We start from the raw sequence: 18,973 nt of genomic DNA, 5'->3' as shown, positions 1-18,973 counted from the left end.
GAACATATCCAAAGGAAACAAAGGCACTAACTTAAAAAGATATCTGCTCCCCTGTGTTCTGAGCACCATTATTTACAATAGCCAGAATGGAACAACCTAAGTGTCCACTGACAGGTAAGTAGACAAAGAAGTTGTCGTGTGTGTACATATATAATTCACACACACACACACACACACAATGGAATATTATCCAGCCATAAAAACAAACAAACAAGGAATACCTGCCATCTGCAACAACATGAATGGACTCCGTGCTTTATGAAGGAAGTGAAATAAGTCAAAAAAAAGAGAAATGGGAACACCGTATGATCTCATTTATACATAGAATCTTTTTTAAAAAGAGAAAGACAAAAAAGAAAAGGAAAGAAACCTAACCTCAAAGAAAAAAAGATCAAATTTGTGGTTACCAGAGATAGAGGCAGGGGGAACAGATGGGGGAATCTGAGGAAAGAGGTCAGAGTACAAACTTTCTGTTATAAGATACACAAGAACTAGGGATATAATGTGCAACACCAGAACTATAGTTAGCACTGCTGTAGGATATATAAAAGTTGTTAGAAAAGTAAATCTTGGGGATCCCTGGGTGGCTCAGCGGTTTAGCGCCAGCCTTCAGCCCAGGGCATGATCCTGGAGACCCGGGATCGAGTCCCGCGTCAGGCTCCTTGCGTGGAGCCTGCATCTCCCTCTGTTTATGTCTCTGCCTCTCTCTCTCTCTCTCTCTCTCTCATGAATAAATAAAATCTTAAAAAAAAGTAAAGTAAATCTTAACAGTTCTACCACAAGGAGAAAAAGAGTTTTTCCCCCCTCATTCTTTTTTTTTATAATTTTTATTTATTTATTTATTTATGATAGTCACACACAGAGATAGAGAGAGGCAAGGCAGAGACACAGGCAGAGGGAGAAGCAGGCTCCATGCACCAGGAGCCCGATGTGGGATTCGATCCCGGGTCTCCAGGATCGCGCCCTGGGCCAAAGGCAGGCGCTAAACCGCGGCGCCACCCAGGGTTCCCCGCCCCCCCATTCTTTATTCTATCTATATGGCATAATGGATAGTAATTGAATTTATTGTGGCAATTTTTTCATAACATACATAAGTCAAATCTTTATTTTGTAAACCTGAAACTCACCCAGTGATGTATGTCAATTATATTTCAATAAAACTGTTAAAAATGATATATATACACAAAAATCTAAAGATTTTTTAAATGATATTTTTCTAAAAATATAAGTGTACTTTTAACACCAAAATGTAAAAGGGGAGGAGCACCTGCTGGCTAGGTCAGAAGAGGATTGCAACTCTTGATCTCCGGGTCGTGAGTTTGAGTCCCACATTGGAAGAAGAGATTACTTAAAATGAACAAATAAATTAAAACTTAGAAAAATAAAATTTAAAAAAAAGAACATAGAAGAGGCAAAATCTCAGACTAAAAGACAGCTTTCCATTGAACACATTTAGATTTAGATTAGAATCCACTCTATATTCCCTTTGACAGTTTTGTCATGGACAGCACTGGTCTATAGTCATGTCAGGGAGTAACTGACTTTAAGGAAAATAAACTAATACCAGACACTCCTTATGAATTCTACCTCAGTTACAAAAATGAAAAACATGAATGTTCAAATTGCTTGTTTTTAAAACTTAGGAAAAAGCAGTGTATTTTATGTGTGTTGCTTTATTCTTTGTGCTAGAGGTGGTGTTGTTTCATTGCAAAGGTTAAATAATACATGTAAAAAAGTCCAGCCAACCTGTGAGTTAGCAGGCCTTAATTATTAAGAAAGGCATTAAAAGAGAGCTTAATACTTTGGTATCTTCCCATACCAAAAGTGATTTGAGTTACTGTTACCAGTATTATCAAAAATCTCAACTTGTCCATCAGGTGGGTATTTTATATGTGTATAAATATATTTGTATAAATTGTATATATTTGTATAAATTGTGTACTTTCTGCTCTTTTCGCTTTCTCTTTGGGTATATGTCTTCTGTGTTTCTGTTTGTTCTTCAAAAGTAGGTAGTAACCAAAGAGAATGTATTATGTGGTCAATTAAATTAGCTTTCAGAAAGGTTATGGCAAACAAAACCAGACTTCAGCTGATATACAAATTATTTCCTTGTTTCATAAACAATTTTGGTTCATTCTTTTGAATATTACTCAGTTAAGTACTTAACTATTTAATTGTATAATCAGTTCATAAAGAAGGATTATGTCTATTTAATTTGCTTTTTTGAAGCACCCAAACAGCAGGTTGACTTTATAGCTGCTCAGTTTTAACTATTTTCATTTTAAGTTCTAAACCTATGTAAACTTAAATCCTTACCAATTTCTCTCAATGATTAACTCCTCCATTTAAGCAAAAATTATGTTTAAAAACCTTTTAGATTTCAATTTCATGACCTGAACTTCAGCTTCTCCATTTCCTATTCCCAATTCTCTTTTCCTGAAGTATTTACCATCAATCAGCACATATCCCAAACAGCTCCTAAACAATCATCCCTCTGGTATTCTTGTGTTCACCCCAACACCACTTTCTGCCATTCTGCCATGACCTCATGCAGAGACACTCTACATGAGGGTACTCGCCAGAACCCAGGAGGACACCCTAGCACCATTTATGGAGATCAGAGATCTTGACAGCTTGACTATTGAGTCATATTGAAAAACTCTCTTCTCCATTTGAGCTAGCCCTACAGCTATTACCAAAATCATTTCTCATTTTCAGCCCTTTGATCTCATCATTCACATCCACTGGGCTCTACATTGATTATTTGAGGTTTTTTCTTTGTTTGTTTGTTTGTTTGTTTTGAGTTTCCTAATGTTTCACACTGACTTGATTCCTTCTACTAGATTATCTAAACCAGGTATATTATTTTCTTTTCTAAGCTTCCTTTATTCAATCCAATTTCCTTTATTCAGCTTTTCCACTTCTACACTTTCTACCAGATTGTTCCACCTCAAAGAAATCTACCCAAATCAATGTAAAACTAAGGGTACAGAGAGGAAAGAACAGTCAAAATTAAATGCCAAAAATAGTTAGCAATTTTCCTATCACTTACAGTTTAAAAAAGAGAATTTTTTAAAATGAAACGTATCCATTTCGTTCCCACATGACAGAAATGACATGTTGTGTTTCCTGTGATATGTAATAGATCACTTGGCCCTCAAAAGAAATCAATATGGAAATATAAAAGAAATCTCAAGAATTCCAGAGGCACTATTACTGCTTGGCAGAAGAATATAATTCATGGTATCCAGTTAAGAATATATAACTAGAAAAAATACATGAATGTCTTCTGATCATGTCCTGCAGCTAAACAAGGAACAGTAACTACAGTAACTATCCCACCATAACAATTCTAAGGAATGAAGGTGAGTCAATTCAATAACTGTCCCACAGACTTTACAAGATCGAAGTATCAAATTGGTCCAAACAACAGCTGAGTAATAGTAATTTACATCTTACAAATTTTTATCACTGTTTAGCTCCTTTAAAAATACTTAGAAACTGAGGGACACCTTGTTCAGTCGGTTAAGGATCCAACTCTTGCTTTCAGCTCAGGTCATCATCTCAAGGTCCTGGGATCAAGCCCCATGTCCAGCTCTGCGCTGGGAGCCACGTATAGGCTTGGGGTTCCCTCTCCCTCTCTCTGCCCCTCCCCCTGCATGCATATGTACACACTCTTTCACCCTCTCTCAATTAAATAAATAAAATCTTTTTTTAAAAAAGTACTAAAATATAAGACACCATCTCACAAATACCATCCTCCCTGGTTAAAAGGCTCACCTCTAAAGTACAATGAGAATATCTCCCTGCCTTTTTTTCTTTTTTGTCTAAAATACATAACCATCTTCTTTTAAAAACTTGACTTCTTTGACTTAAACTGAATTTAAGCACTCACGTAAGTTTCATTTAAGTTATAGGTAGTGACATCAAACTTTACTGGCAAGTTAGGAAAAACTGGGAGAAGGAAAGAACAATTAACTGCTATCTCAGTAACAATGAATTGCTGTAAAATTGGTGGCTCTGATATTTCCTAACAAACACAAAAGCTTGAGAAGTCACGGACATTATTCAACTACTGAGATCCAAAACCTAGCTGACTACATAAAACAATCACTCATTTCTAAAATTGCACACTGACAAAAAGAGAGTAATGTCTTGAAATTTATCAATTCTTTCTAATGCCTAAAAAACAACCAAACATTTGTAAAGAATTTGTTTTAAGACCAGAAATAATCAGCGGGTATACTAAATCTTCTGTATAAATCCTCAACACATCTCAAACAATTTTTCAAAGAAAACCAGATCCAGAGCAACTAATTTTGTTTCAGAATCACTACCTTCAATTCCACTGAATAAATAAGTAAATAATTTTTGAAAGAATGCTTTATTAAGGATAGACCAAAAACAAGCTAATGAGTCAACTACAACACAATTCACAGTTAAACCATTTCTACTTATTGAGAAAATATTGACAGAATAATACGTGTGTGTCCAAAGAACTAAGTGTATTGCATAAACAAAGTACAGTTTATTCTACCAAGTGCCATCAGTTAGATTATATCTAGTCCCTATCAGACCAACTAAAAAATGGGGCGAAAAATTCAATCATTTAACTAGATATTCTGATTAAGTTCACAGCAATACACAAATTCTTTTTCTAAGACAGAAGTCAACTATTACCAGAAATATCGGTTAGTGCTACTATTTGAAAAAACTTGAGGAATAGTTAGATAGCAAAAGAGTACAATCAGAGAACCCTGTTTTAAGCTTTTCAATAATAAAAGTAGGGATGCCTGGGTGGCTCAGTGGTTGGGCATCTGCCTTTAGCTTAGGACTTGTTCCTGGAGTCCTGGGATGAGTCCCACTTCGGCCCGCTTCTCCCTCTGTCTATGCCTCTGCCTCTCTCTTTCTCTCTCTCTCTCTCTCTCTCTCTCTCTCTCTGCTCTGTGTCTCTCACAAATAAATAAAATCTTTTAAAAAAATAAAAATTAAATTTAAAAAAGTTTATTTCTGTTACTCGGTCTTAAACATTTCTTTCATGTATCTTATTCAAAAACTCACTTAATGACTCTCTCCTTTAATTGACAAGCAATGGACATTCATTAATTTCCTGAGAACTACTGCTGAGAACATCCCCTTCTCATCAATCATTCATGCATGAAGTCATATGAAACTTTATTTAGAAACAATACAGTTAGCCTTGCTACCGAAAATTGATATTTTTACTTTTCTTTAATAAATATTGAGCCATCTTATTTTTTTCCTTTAGCAGCAAAGAAACTTACAGGTATATCAAAAATTCAAATCTATGATTAATTTATCCATTTTAACGTTATACTAGTTTTATTTTCTTTGGTACTAGTTTTATAATTCTTTTTTTAAAAAAACCAACATTTCTTGTATTATTTTTTTATAAACTGACTCAACACCTTTGTGTAAAGCATAGTGTACATAAGACTAAAACATAAATATATTTCCTTACCAGTTTTCTCTGGCACTTGTGAATCTGAAATACCAAAATTAGGAAGTTATGAGTTCATCAGCATTTCAAATGAGTAAAAACTATTCTTCAGAACTCATACAAAAGTATACTTTCATTTTTCCCCCACATAACACATGCTTATGTTCTTATAGACAATTAAACCCTACAAGTGCGGGATCCCTGGGTGGCGCAGTGGTTTGGCGCCTGACTTTGACCCAGGGCGCGATCCTGGAGACCCGGGATCGAATCCCATGTCAGGCTCCCGGTGCATGGAACCTGCTTCTCCCTCTGCCTATGTCTCTACCTCTCTCTCTCTCTCTCTGTGACTATCATAAATAAATAAAAAATTTAAAAAAAATAAAAAAAATAAAAAAAAATAAACCCTACAAGTGCAAACCCACTTCCGGACCAACATAAAATATACACTTAGCTCTGTATAATTAAACTGAAAATTGAAAATGAAAGCTTCCAGAATTTCAAGGTGCAGAAAGGATACCAATGTGTCAAAATTTAAGAGAAAGAAAATTATATTTGTAAGAATAGATAAAGGAAGAAAGGAAGCTAATGTGCTAAGGTTTAAAAGAAAAATAAAATTTTGCTTTTAAGAAAAGTGAAGGAAAGGATTGGCCACATGTAAAGTTAGCATTTTTTCTTCTCCATTTTTAGACCTAGAGTGTCCCATAATTTTCACAGTATCTCATTTCAACTATTTACTCAAAGCACTTCTGTCTATCCACCATCCCCCTCTTTCTTTCCCCTATCTCAGAGGTGAAGCAGGACCCTTATGCACAGGCCACATGAATTTACATTACCTTCCAAAGTTATGAAACAGGGCAGTTCCCTCTCTCAGGTGTTCCTCAAGTGGTAGCCTAATGTCACCTTCCCTTGCTGGGACACTTTCACAATGGCAGCACCCAAGGAGATGAAGCTGATATTCTACCTTCCCAAACTGCACTTTCCTTAAAGAGTACTCCCGGGTACACAGCGCTGTGAAGTCAGTTCAAACGCATGGACTCGGTACAAGAGACTGTTCAGACTGTTCGCAGATTAGGTAAACTACAGGTACACAGTGTTATGTTACTCAATTATCTTGGCAGCGAAGTGAAACAATGCCCTAACTCAGTATCTTTACTCCCTGCAATCAAGTTTCTCCTCTCTACCCTTTGGTCAGGGCTATGTACCTTTTTATTCAAATATCAGTTTAAAAAAAAAAAAGGCACAGGGGAAGCTCTAAGTCCAACTTGAAGTTCAAGCTAACTACCCTCAAAGACACCTAAAAATCAACTTAGTTGTCATGATGGTCTTTGCTCAAAAAGTGTCTTGACTACCCTTCCTTCTTTCCCAGCTCATTTGAAACTGTGCTTCTAATGCACCTAGGATAGGGTTTTGGGTTTTTTTTCTTTTTTCTTTTTCTCATAGAAGCAATAGGTTTTCAGAAAAAAAAAAAAAGCAAGAATACATAAAAATGGTTTATTCTGGAAACCCATCATTCAGAGATATTCATTAATGACATGTTGGTATATATAATTTTTTTTACTATACTTTTTCTCTATATATGTTTAAAACAAAAGTAGGTTCATACTGTACATATTATTTTACATCCTGCTTTCTGCATTTCATAAAATATCCCCCAAATTTCCTTTTCAATAATATCCTATGAAGCTACTTTTAATGATTACTCACAATTTCCTCTAAAACTCCTAGGAGCTCCAAAATTGCCCCTTTCTTCCCTACTTCTCCCTCTCCACTCATTCCCCAGTATATTCAGCACAATTAAAAGGCAGACATGTCAGTTAGTAAGTACAACTGTTTGAAAAAACTTGAGGAATAGTTAGCAAAGGTGTTCAGAGAATCCTATTTTGAGGTTGAGAAACTGCTTTTCAATAATAAAACAAAGTATATTTCTCTTACTCTGTCTTCATTTAATGAACACATCCTAAACAGTACCATATAGCTGTTATTCTGCTGTATTCATTTTTCATAGCCAAGGTCTCATTTATATTTGTTAGATAATTGTGAATAAGTAACTGTATCTGCCCCACCATGTTCCAAAGCAGGGCCAGATTCCCACAAACCATCACATATATTTCATAATAATAACTCCAAACAAATTACTAATGATTTTTTTTCTAGAAAGACTACCTCATTGTCTCTTTAAAAATTATAAAACGTAGACGCCTGGGTGGCTCAGTGCTTGAATGTCTGCCTTTGGCTCAGGCTGTGATCCCGGGGTCCCGGGACTGAGTCCCACATAGGGCTCCCTGCATGGAGCCTGCTTCTCCCTCTGCCTGTGTCTCTGCCTTTCTCTCTGTGTCTCTGATAAATAAATAAATAAATAAAATCTTTAAAAAAAATTTTTTAATTTTATTTATTTGACAGAATGAGTGAGAGAAAGAGCACACATGAGCAGGGGTAGATGGAGAGGGAGAAGCTGACTCCTCTGCTGAGCAGGGAGCCCGATGTGGGGCTCAATTCCAGGACCCTGGGATCACGACCTGGGCTGAAGGCAGACGCCCAAACGACTGACTGAGCCACCCAGGCCCCCCAAAAAATTTAAAAATAAAATAAAAATTACAAAAGTTAATGTTTTTCTCTCTTTTGGTGCTTCCTTGCTAATGCTCAAATGCATGCTTAGGTTGCCTATATAGCACTACCCCCAGGGATTGAGAAAGGGCTAGGTTTTGTTCTAAGGAGTAATATGATTTAATTTTTTTCTCCAAGATTTTATTTAAATTTCAGTTAGTGTAATTACACTAATACAGTGTCTTATGAGTTTCAGGCATAAAACTTAGTGATTCAAGAGTAATATGATTTTAAATTAAGATTATGAAACCTATGCACAAAATCCTACACCTGAGTATAGAGATTTCAGTCAAGTACATTTTGAAGAGGAAAGAATATTAACTGGCTGTTCAAAGTTGTATTACTGATGTGGAACCACTGGCAAATGCTTTATGCTAGGTCTGAAACTGTACAAAGCTTATGGAAGTATTTGCTATGCTTTCATTAAATGAATTAATCAATAACAGGACTTGCATTGAGTGATTTTATGGGGAAATTCCAAGTGATTTATTCAGCAAATCTCCACACTTCAATTAAGAGAGATGATTTTCTTTCAAAAAATTCAATGTCAAGAAGTATCAACACATAATGATAATGACAGTAGTTAGGAGCTTGCGCTCTGAAATCATATTGTTTTGGCTTATATACTGACTTTCATTCACTAGCTGTGGAAACTATGCCTCTCACCTCAGTTTCCTCACAAAAAAAGTATCTCCCTCACTGGGTCTTTATGAAGATTAAATAAATTAGTACATGTAAAGTGCATATATCAGTGTATTGAGCCTTCAAAAAATGTTAATCATCAACATTATTCATCATTCTTTTTATACATTTTTATAAAAGGTTCAAAACCTAATGTTCCACCTCTTTTGCCCCTTACTAAGGAATATACTATACCGTATGATCACAAAAATATTATACATTGCTCTATTGAACCCTGGCTTATAATTTTCAGATCCACTGTTTTGTTCTAATGTTCTTTTAAAAAAAATCAACTGAAGTTTAATATTTATCTTTTATATAATTTATCCCATCCTACTTTTTTAAAGCATTATTTATTTATTTGAGTGAGGTGGGGAGCAGGAGAGGAAGACAGTAACTTTAGCAGACTCCATGCTCAGCACAGGGCCCAAGGCAGGACTCATCTCACGACCCTGAAATCATGACCTTGAGCCAAAACCAAGCGTCAGACTGTACCACCAGGGCACTGAAATCCCATCCTACTTTTAATTTAATTAATTAAACTGCCAGCAAGCTATAAAGTGTTACATTTATACACTGACCACTATGTATATATACTATACAGTACTTAGATATACTGAACAATGAAGGTCTTCAGGAAACCAGTGTTTAAAAGAAAAAAAAAATGAAAGCTGGAATAGGAAGTAGCTCTAACACCATTGTTAGGTTTACATATCATATCTGATGTGTTTTTTAATTTTAAAAAGGGACCTAAATAACATTTTTACAATCTACAAATAAAACAGACTATCTTAAACCACAATTGTAGGGTTTATTCTGAAGAACTGTCTGCTCAACCAGAACATGAAGCGCTAGAAAGATGGAATCCATCATGAGTTTGCCTGGAATTATTTTGAAGACTTATAATCTGGAAAGGCTAGAGTACAAGAGTTTTCTGACTTTTTGGGATGCCTGAGTGGCTCAGGACGTGATCCTGGGGTCCTAGGATGGAGTCCCACAACAGGCTCCCTCTGGGGAGCCTGCTTCTCCGTCTGCTTGTGTCTGCTTCTGTGTGTTTCTCACAAATAAATAAAATCTTTAAAAAAAAGAAAAAAAGTTTTCTGACTTTAAAAAAAGAAAACTCAAATGTTACTATAAAAATTATTGCTTATCTAAAAACATAAAGAGGAAAGTGGCAGATATCATGAAGAAAATAGCAGATCAGGCTCTGGCTCTCTCATAGTCTTTTTTGAAAACCTGGGAGACACATATGTCCACACATTGCTGTTTAGGAAACTAAGTCTCAAAGATGTTAAGGAATATGCCCAAGTTGTAAACTTAGTAAGATAAAGATGCAGGAATTGAATTCATGACTTTCTGACTAACCAGGTAATGATACGGAAGACACCACCTGTATTCTCTGTTATGATCCTTCCACACCAGTGTAAGTGGCCACAGGAGACAAGGTTGACAGAACCAAGGTCCTTCCAAGGCTCATTCTCAGCTCTGCTCATGCCCAACACTGGCATCCAGTAACTTGGATTCAAGTTATTTTTAAACACAATTGATTGTTCAAGAATGAAAATAGCTCCTTCTTGAAGTCTCATCCTTAATTCACAAGTGAACTCTGCATTTTCTATTACTCAGCTAATAAATGAACAAGTATTTACTGAAGACCCAGAAATGTAGCTGTATCATAAATTGCCCTTTTATAAGTGCCACATAAAACTGTAGAGGACACCATTTCTACTTTTAGTACCTGTCCTCCCCACAATGCTCTTACTTTGCAAAAAACATTATTGCCCTTATTTACATGAAGGTCATCCTTTACTAGTTTGAGTTTTGGTACAAAATTCTGCATATTTCCCATTCAGTATTAGCCAAAATGTAGGTGTTCGCTAAATACATGTTGAAATAAGGAATGAACAAAACAAAGGTGAACAGAACTTTAAAGAACAGGTAAGATTTAGAGAGATGGGAAAAAAAAGTCAGGGTGGAGATGTGGGGGAGTGCATTCTAACAAGTTGACTGGTTAAAAACTCCTGGGGAAATCAAAAGATCTGTGCAGAACATTCCTATCACTGTGTAGCAAAATGGTAAACTGGGTAAGACCTGGAATTCCTAGAGGGCTTGGACTTCATTTTGATAAATTAGGCCCATAGTTTTTAAACATTTATTTTTAATGCAAAGCAATTATTTGTTTAAATTAAACCCTATGTGGGGGATTCCTGGGTGGCGCAGCGGTTTGGCGCCTGCCTTTGGCCCGGAGCGCGATCCTGGAGACCCGGGATTGAGTCCCACGTCAGGCTCCCGGTGCATGGAGCCTGCTTCTCCCTCTGCCTGTGTCTCTGCCTCTCTCTCTCTCTGTGTGTTACTGTCATAAAAAATTAAAAATAAATAAATAATAATTAATTAAACCCTATGTGAAATATATATATATATATATAATAGGAACAAACAAAGCAGTATAGGGTTTTTAGCACCCTGGTTCCCACCCACTTGGTCTCCACCTACCCAACTTGAGAAGAACCAGAAGACCATCATGAGAGCACAATTCAAAATCAGAAAAAGGTCTACTGCTCCAAGTATTTACTTATAAAGAATTAGGATGGCCTAGGTTGGGGGGTGGAGGGTGGAGATAGTGTAGGGTAAGGAAGGACTTGAAATACCATTTTCACTTTTTAAATCTTGCATATTTTTATATTATTTGAATTTTTGTTATATTGAACACTTTTATTTTTTAATTTAAAAAGTAATAAGAAATCATTGCTCTAAAAAAGTATTTTTAATGGTTAAATTTCAAGAGCATTGCCACATTTTAATGAATCATTTCCCTAGAGCAGGACATTTTCTTGACTAAACTACATTGCAATGAAAATGAACATCTTTGTGCATAATAATTTCCCATATTTAGAATTATTTCCTTAGGATAAATTTATACAAGTTAGCAGTTTCAATTTAGGTTCTACAATGCACTGCTTAAAATAGGACTCTGTAGAACATAAAAATATAAAATTCAGTATTTTTAAAAAGCCATCCCATATTAGCAAAATTAGATTCTAGCACTCATGTTTAAGCTACATAAAATCTAATTTACAAAACTAATTAGCCAAGTTTCCACATCTCAAAAGTGTATTAAAGAGAAATTTGAATCAGAACTTGAAATTTACCTTTCATGAATTTTTCATAACTTCTCTTGCCACTTATCGAAACCATATACTTAAAGAATTTTTCCTTCACAGTTGGGTTTCACAATCTAATTCTGTGAAGTCACAGTACTGTGACAGTACAATCATTTTCTGGCAACAAACTGACATCATTAGATTCTTATTTGTAAGTTCTTTGGGATATATGGGTATTCTATTTTTACTTCTAAGACCAAAATTTTAATATTCTGTTGCCTCTCCATTAAGTTCATATGATTGATGCATTTTAATCTAATTTATTCTCTTTGTTCCTAGCCATCTCCACAAAACTGTCTTTTGGTGAGTGCTCAAAAAAATGCCTATCCAAACAAAATACAAATGACTGCTGGATTGCCTCCTCTCATGAATAATCAGTCATTGCTCTATACTCTTTGGGAAGAAAAACTCCCAAATCAGAAAATCTGTTGTTCTTCTCTCTGCTACTGTTTTAAGAGTGCTTTTTGTTAAATTATATTTTATTATTATTTTTATTTATTTATTTATTCATGACAGACATAGAGAGAGAGAGAGGCAGAGACACAGGCAGAGGGAGAAGCAGGCTCCATGCAGGGAGCCCGACACCAGACTCAATCCCAGGTCTCCAGGATCACACCCTGGGCTGAAGGCGGTGCTAAACCACGGAGCCACCAGGGCTGCCCTAAATTATATTTTAAATAAATCAATATGGCTCTATCACTGACACGATTCCAACTGAGAAAAAAAGAATTCCTAATAAAGCCTACTTCTTTGCACAAGCAAGAATTATTAGAAATGCCAAGGTCATATCTCCTACTATGTAACAGTTCTAAAATTAAGAATGCTTAGACTCTATCAACAAAGATTTGCTTAATCCCTAGTGGGTATCAAGCAGTAAGCTAAATGCCAGAGGTTCAACATGAGTGAGACAGAAGCATAATCCACTCCTCTAGACCTTTTGTCAGCGCAAAGGCACTTAGGCAGACAATAAATCTTTATGAAATGGGAGGTTCCAATACCAAAAATAGTGGAAAGATTCTTTAGAAAAAAAAGACTAGAACTAGACTAGAACCAACTTTGGAATACCCGTAACACTGGGCCAAGGAATTTGCAGTTTATATTCAAATAGAGAAAAATTGGGACACTCAAAGGGATCTTCAGAAAATATTGATCTAATCAGGTCTTTATTGAAACTTCCAGTGGCTTCATTTCCTCTAAAATAAATCCAAATTCTTTAATTAATAAGGTCAACTAAATCCTGCATCATCATCCCCACCCACCTAAGACCTCTGGCTGTGGTCACACAGGGCTTTTTCTGTTTCCACTGTAGCAGATTTTCAAACTTTACATATCACAATCTACTATGTGTGATACGCTCTTCTTTCTATTTGATTTCTTTTTTAAAACATGCAGGTCACAACTCACTAAATTGAATTTACAATCTACTCATGGATGCCTAGTTGCCTGCAGTTTGAAAAATACTATTTTAGTATACACTACCCTATCTCACTTCTTGGCCTTTCCAGATGTTCTTTTTTTCCTGAAACTCTTGCTCATCCTCTCTTCCCTTTCACCTGGCTACTTCCTATTTTACTTTGTGACCCTTCGCTATTAACCAGCACTTCCCTTGACCCTCCCAGATGAGTTCCCCCTCCTCAGTGGTCCCAAAGTATTCTAAGCTTTTTAACATTTATTCCACCTTACTGTGATCATTCTTGCACTAGTTGTCTTGCTAGGCGAGTAACCTCCATGAAAGCAAGGACCCATTCTTGTTCACTGCTGAATCCCAAGGGCCTAGTCCAGTATCTATTAAGTATTGGACACTGGGTAAATATTTGAGAAGTAAAACAAGTTAGGATGTAGATTGAATACTCTCTATATTTAACCACCTTCTCAAAAACTGTTCAGAGGTTTGAAACAATCACCTGAAACAATCACCTTCTCAAAAACTGTTGAGAGGTTTAGCTATTTCCAAGGAAAATGAGTTCTCAGTTCCTATTTTGTAAATTATTAAATTCCTAGACTAGCCTACAAAATACACACAACACGATACATTTGATAAGAGGACACCTCTTATTTCCCTCTCTGCAAAGACAACAGAACTTTCACTCCCCCCTAAGTAGGAGAAAATAGGATTAAAGGGGCACTTTTCTTTCTATCTCATCAGCAATTCCTGGAGAAAGTGACTCACCTAAGGATAAAGGTCAATATTCCAGACAGGCTCCACCCCTAAACTCTCACTGGCTCTCTCCCACTCGGATGCCTTCAAAGGAAGTTTTCCTTTTCCATTCCAATTCCTAGGAGGACAACTTCCGGATTCAGGACTTTCCCTGCCTGAGGGGAGACCTGACCCGCAGCTTTGACCGGCAGGTTTTTAGGTGCTACAGTTGCCTCTGGGAAGGTAAATTAAGAAGGAACAAAATAAGCACAGATCTAAGCTGAATTCTCCAATCCAGCTTTACAATAAGACTGTATTTTCACAGTACTTTAATTTTCATCTGATTTCCTGACTCTGATCTCAATTTGACCAGAATCTGGAAATAGAAGGGGTGTACTTAACTCACTGAAAAGCTTACACATGAACAATAGTCATTACAGTCTGCCTCCTGGGTCCTTAGAAGAGTAGCATGGAGAAGCAAGGTCGGGAAAAGGGGAAGAAGACTGAAATAAAGAAGGTTTCTTCCACCTTTTCCTATTTAGAATTTCCCTTGGGCAAAAATGCATAAATAAATTGTACCTATCTTAATAGCTTACAACTTTCCCTTCCAAATTCTCATTCTTGCTTTTCTTTCCTCTTCTTTCAGACCCTTTATGCTACCCAAAGATTTCCATTTTCAACACCCACTTTTAGAAATACTGCAAATTTGGGGATACCTGGGTGGCTCAGTGGGGGATGCGTGAGTGTCTGCCTTCAGCTCAGGGTGTTCCCGGAGTTCCTATCGGGCTCCCTATAGGGAGCCTGCTTCTCATCTCTTCCTCCCAATCTGTCTCTCATGAATAAATCAAATCTTAAAAAAAAAAATACTGCAAATTTTGCCAAACCTCCAAAATGTCACATGATCCCATACTACTTACCTCTCTTATCCTTCCTCAAGTCAAAATTCCCATTTCCCTAGTGTAGCTAATGGGGGGGGGAGGGGCAAAGCAATTTGATTAAATGCATTCACATTAAGACAAAACTGACTGAGACTCCTAGCCTTTGAACTCTACTGGAGATATATATTTTATTATTATTCATATATATTAAAATACACACACATTATTTTTAAGCTATAGAAATGTAACTACAGTAATCTCAGAGAAAAGATGAGAAGTGCCTAGAAGTTCACCATATAGGAGGCAGGTCTGCTCTGATCACCATTTCCCAGGGATCATGTTCCCCAAATTGTTCCCATTTTTCATTGCACTTGACTTTCAGTCCTCAATAAGTCCTAAAAACTCGAAGGTACCAAGAAGAAGGCCAACTTGAAAACCATTTGTAGCTATGGGACATTTTTATATCCATTGGGTGAGTCAGTAACAATCACTACTAGGTTGGATAGGTTATTATTCTCAAAACATCTGATAATCATTCCATTAGCTAAAAGAAAAAGAGACATTCAGGTTATATATTGAAATTATTCCTTCTACTAAGAAAGTCAATGAGGCATAAAGGGGTTAAACACCATTTCCTTTGTTTTATAATTTAGTAGTTGAAAACCAGAACTGGGCTGCTTTTTACAGTCTTAATCAGTTGCTTATCCATTAATTCTACTTGGAAATCTTCAATTTTATTTTCTATAGCATTTCTGAAACTTGGAAGTATATTTTTGAACAGTCACATTAGAGTAATAGGAAAATGAACCTGAACTCCTGAGAGGCAGGTGTCCTGTCTCTTTCGGTGGTTTTTGCTATAAAAAGAGCTAAGGCTAATGCTGAATTTGTGTGTACTCAGAAATAAACCACAAAATAAGCATACCGGTATTCATTCAGCTGTAAGTGACTCTTAACTTCAGCGCCATCAAAAGTATTTATTTGCCACCCATAGATGAGTCTAACTGTAATAAAGACTACAAAAACTTAGGAAAACAAGATCTCCCACTTTGCCTGAGAAGTTAAGCATATGAAATGTTAATTGAATAACTGGCGTTTGCCATTTTTAGTAGTTTGTTTAACCAGCCATCAAAATAAATTATTTGTAATTAAAGTGATAACTGGTACTTTTTTCAAATCAAGCAAGGAATATATGAAAACACCAACTGTGTGTGGTCTCTCTTGAATCTGGTCATAGCATACCTTTGTGGCTTTTCTCAAGATATGAGACATGGAAACAGGCAGTAAGATGCCCAAGAATTGACAGGTAGGATAGTCTGAAAAACATAAACGGCACTTAACTCAGCTTTCCCCCAAGAAACACTATGCTGCTTGCTATCAGGTCAGTTGGCTTTTTTAGTCAGAACTAGCCCCAAACCTATTTTTTTTCCATAAATGAACAACATAATACAACAATAAAAGGACAAATACCCAACGTGTAAAAAAAAAAAAAAGACAAAAAATCCAATTAAAATATATGCAAAGAATTTGAATAGACATGTCTCCAAAGAAGCTATTCAAATAGCCAATAAGCACATGAAAAGATACTCCATATCTTAGGTCATATCATTAGGTCAATGCAAATCACACCTTAAATCCACTTCACACCCTCTAGAATGGCTAAAATAAAAACCAGCCAATACATAATCACAAGTGTTGGTGAAGATGTGTAGAAACTGGAACCCTCACACAGTGTTTGGCAGAATGTAAAAGGAAGCTGCTACCGGGCAGAAGTCTGGCAGTTCCTCAAAAAGTCAAACACAAAGACACCCAAGAGAAATGAAAGCATATGCCCACATAAAAACATGTACACAAATGTTCATGGCAGCATTATTCACAAGGCCAAAAAGTGGAAACATCCTGCATGTCCATCAAGCGATGAATGGATAAACAATATGTGATATTATGGTACAGCAATACAATGGAATATTACCTAGGCATAAAAAAGAATAAAGTACCAGTACAAGCTAGAACATGGATAAACCCTGAAAGCATTTTTCTATGTGAAAGAAGCCAGACACAAAAAGCACATGTTGTATTATTCCTTTTATATGAAATTTCCAGAATAGGCAAATCCATAGAGAAGGGCAAGTAAATTAGCGGTTGCCAGACGATGGGGTAAGGGTGAAATGAGAAATGACTGCTAATGGGTCCAGGGTTTCATTTTGAGATGAAAACGCTCAGGACAGTGCTGATAGCTGCAAAACTTTGTGACTAAAGTAAAAGCCACAGTTTAAAAGGACAAATTTTATGGTATGTGCCGTATATCTCAATTAAAAAAAAAAAACCAAACCAAGTGTGCACGTACAGAAAGACGACATATATGTGTAATATGTTTGTAAATGGAAATATACATAATTACATACGAACGTATCATCTCTTCATGTAGATGAACGTTTGGGGTTTTGTTTTAATTGAGATATATTTTACTTAAAGAAAGGAATGAAAGGCGGCAGTGACCCGGGGCAGCTGCCGCGCCCCGAAGCGGTGGGGCCGGGGTTGCGAGCCCGCCCCGCGGCGTCTGCATCCGCGCTCCCCTCCCCGCCCCCCGCGACCCCCGCACTCGGCCACCCCCAACCCCGCCCCGCCGCGCCCCCTCCCCGCCGGCGCCCAGGGCCAGCGGCCGTCCGGCTCGCCGCGGGGCAGGCGCGGAGACCGCGGGGGCGGGGGGGGCTCCGCGGGGAGAGGACACCGCGGGGGAGGGGACACCGCGGGGGAGGGGCTCCGCGGGGGAGGGGGCTCCGCGGGGGAGGGGGCCCCGCGGGGGAGGGGGCTCCGCGGGGGAGGGGGCCCCGCGGGGGAGGGGGAGGGGGCGGCCGCTCCCCGCCGCCCGGCCCTCCCGCGCCCCGGCCGCAGAGGGCCCGGCCGGGCGCCCCCACCTCCCTCCGGTACCTGGGATGCGCCCGAACCCCGCGCCGCGGCCACGGCGCAGACTTCCCCTCCATTATCACCTGCCCCGGAGCGCGGCCGCGCCGGCCCGGCTGAGAGGGGACCCCGCCTCCTCAGACGCGACCCGGCGCCCGGGCGGGGGATGGAAGGAGCGTTCGTTCACCTAGTCCCCCCGCGGCGGCGTGGCGGCGGCCCCGGGCCGCGGCTCCTTCCTGCTCGCGCGCCTCCTCGCGCCCTCGCGGTCCTGCGCTGACAGCCCCGGAGCCGGCGCCCGGGGCCCGCGCGCTCCCCGCCCCCGCCGCCGCCGCCGCCGCCCCGCCCCCCGCCCCCGCGCCGCCGCCCCGCGCACGCGCAGCCGCGCCGCCGCCTCGGGGGAGGCGAGAGGCTGCTGATGTGGCCGCGGGGGCGGCGACCTGGAGCGCGAGCGCCGCCCCGCCCGGCCCGGACCCCCGGCCGCACCCTGAAAGCCGCGGGCCTGGGGTGGGGGCAGGATGGAGGAGAGGACGCGGGAGCCTCCAGGGAACCCTGCCCGGGGCGGGGCGGGGGCTCGTCACCCCCGCAGGCCGACGCCCATCCACATCGCCAGCTGTTCCTAGGTCCGAACCCCCAAATCTATGACTCATGATTTCTGTGCTCAGACAGGGGCCTCCTGGTGGCTGGGCTCGTGTTTCCTTCTCGCAGACGGGAATGAAAACCAAGGCGTACGTAACTCTGTGCCTGGCTTTCTGCAGAGCAGCGCAGAAACAGCCGTGTAGCTGCTGCGCCGGGCGGAGGTCGAAGACAGCTGGGGGTGGGGCGGGGCGGGGGCGGGGGCCGGGGCCGGGGCCGGAACCCGTGAGCGGATGGGATGTAGGGCGGCTCCCAGCACCCTCCCAGGGGGAGAGGGGTGTAGGAGCCAAGTGCACGGGTGCAGTGCAGGTGGCTGGGATGCTAAGACTTTTCAAGTTCGCCACCATCTAGGTAAAAGTGACCAAAATTTGCCACGTAAAGCCGAGAACTCTTACCTAACAACTACTGAGCACCTTTTGCATGACTCAGGTAATGGCCCATGCCTGGGGGACATTCCAGTGACCAAAACAAAGGTGTCCGTCCTCAGGCACTTATTCTGAAAGATGTCATTTTAAAA

General features: G+C 39.4%; 1 protein-coding gene across 8 annotated transcripts in view; it reads right to left on the bottom strand.

The window, feature by feature from the left end:
- The window catches only part of SLC41A2 (solute carrier family 41 member 2), a 122,299-nt gene extending 104,177 nt beyond the window's left edge, over positions 1–18,122 (bottom strand). For 2 of the 8 annotated variants that reach the window (XM_055328591.1, XM_055328598.1), the window contains exons 1-2: positions 6,295–6,524; positions 5,483–5,506 (exon numbers count right to left, since the gene is read on the bottom strand). The gene's annotated coding sequence lies outside the window, so the exon portion shown is untranslated. Of the gene's footprint in view, positions 1–5,482; positions 5,507–6,294; positions 6,526–14,077; positions 14,280–16,161; positions 16,236–17,909 lie in introns of those variants that run through there. The other 6 variants (XM_055328592.1, XM_055328597.1, XM_055328595.1 and 3 more) reach the window with 5 other exon arrangements.
- Between the last annotated feature and the right edge of the window lie 851 nt (positions 18,123–18,973).

This window comes from Nyctereutes procyonoides, unplaced genomic scaffold (assembly GCF_905146905.1).
Source record: "Nyctereutes procyonoides isolate TBG_1078 unplaced genomic scaffold, NYPRO_anot_genome, whole genome shotgun sequence".
In the NCBI taxonomy this organism is placed as follows: domain Eukaryota; kingdom Metazoa; phylum Chordata; class Mammalia; order Carnivora; family Canidae; genus Nyctereutes; species Nyctereutes procyonoides.
Note: the sequence above shows the minus strand (reverse complement) of the source record. Positions and strands in the feature narration are given on the sequence as shown.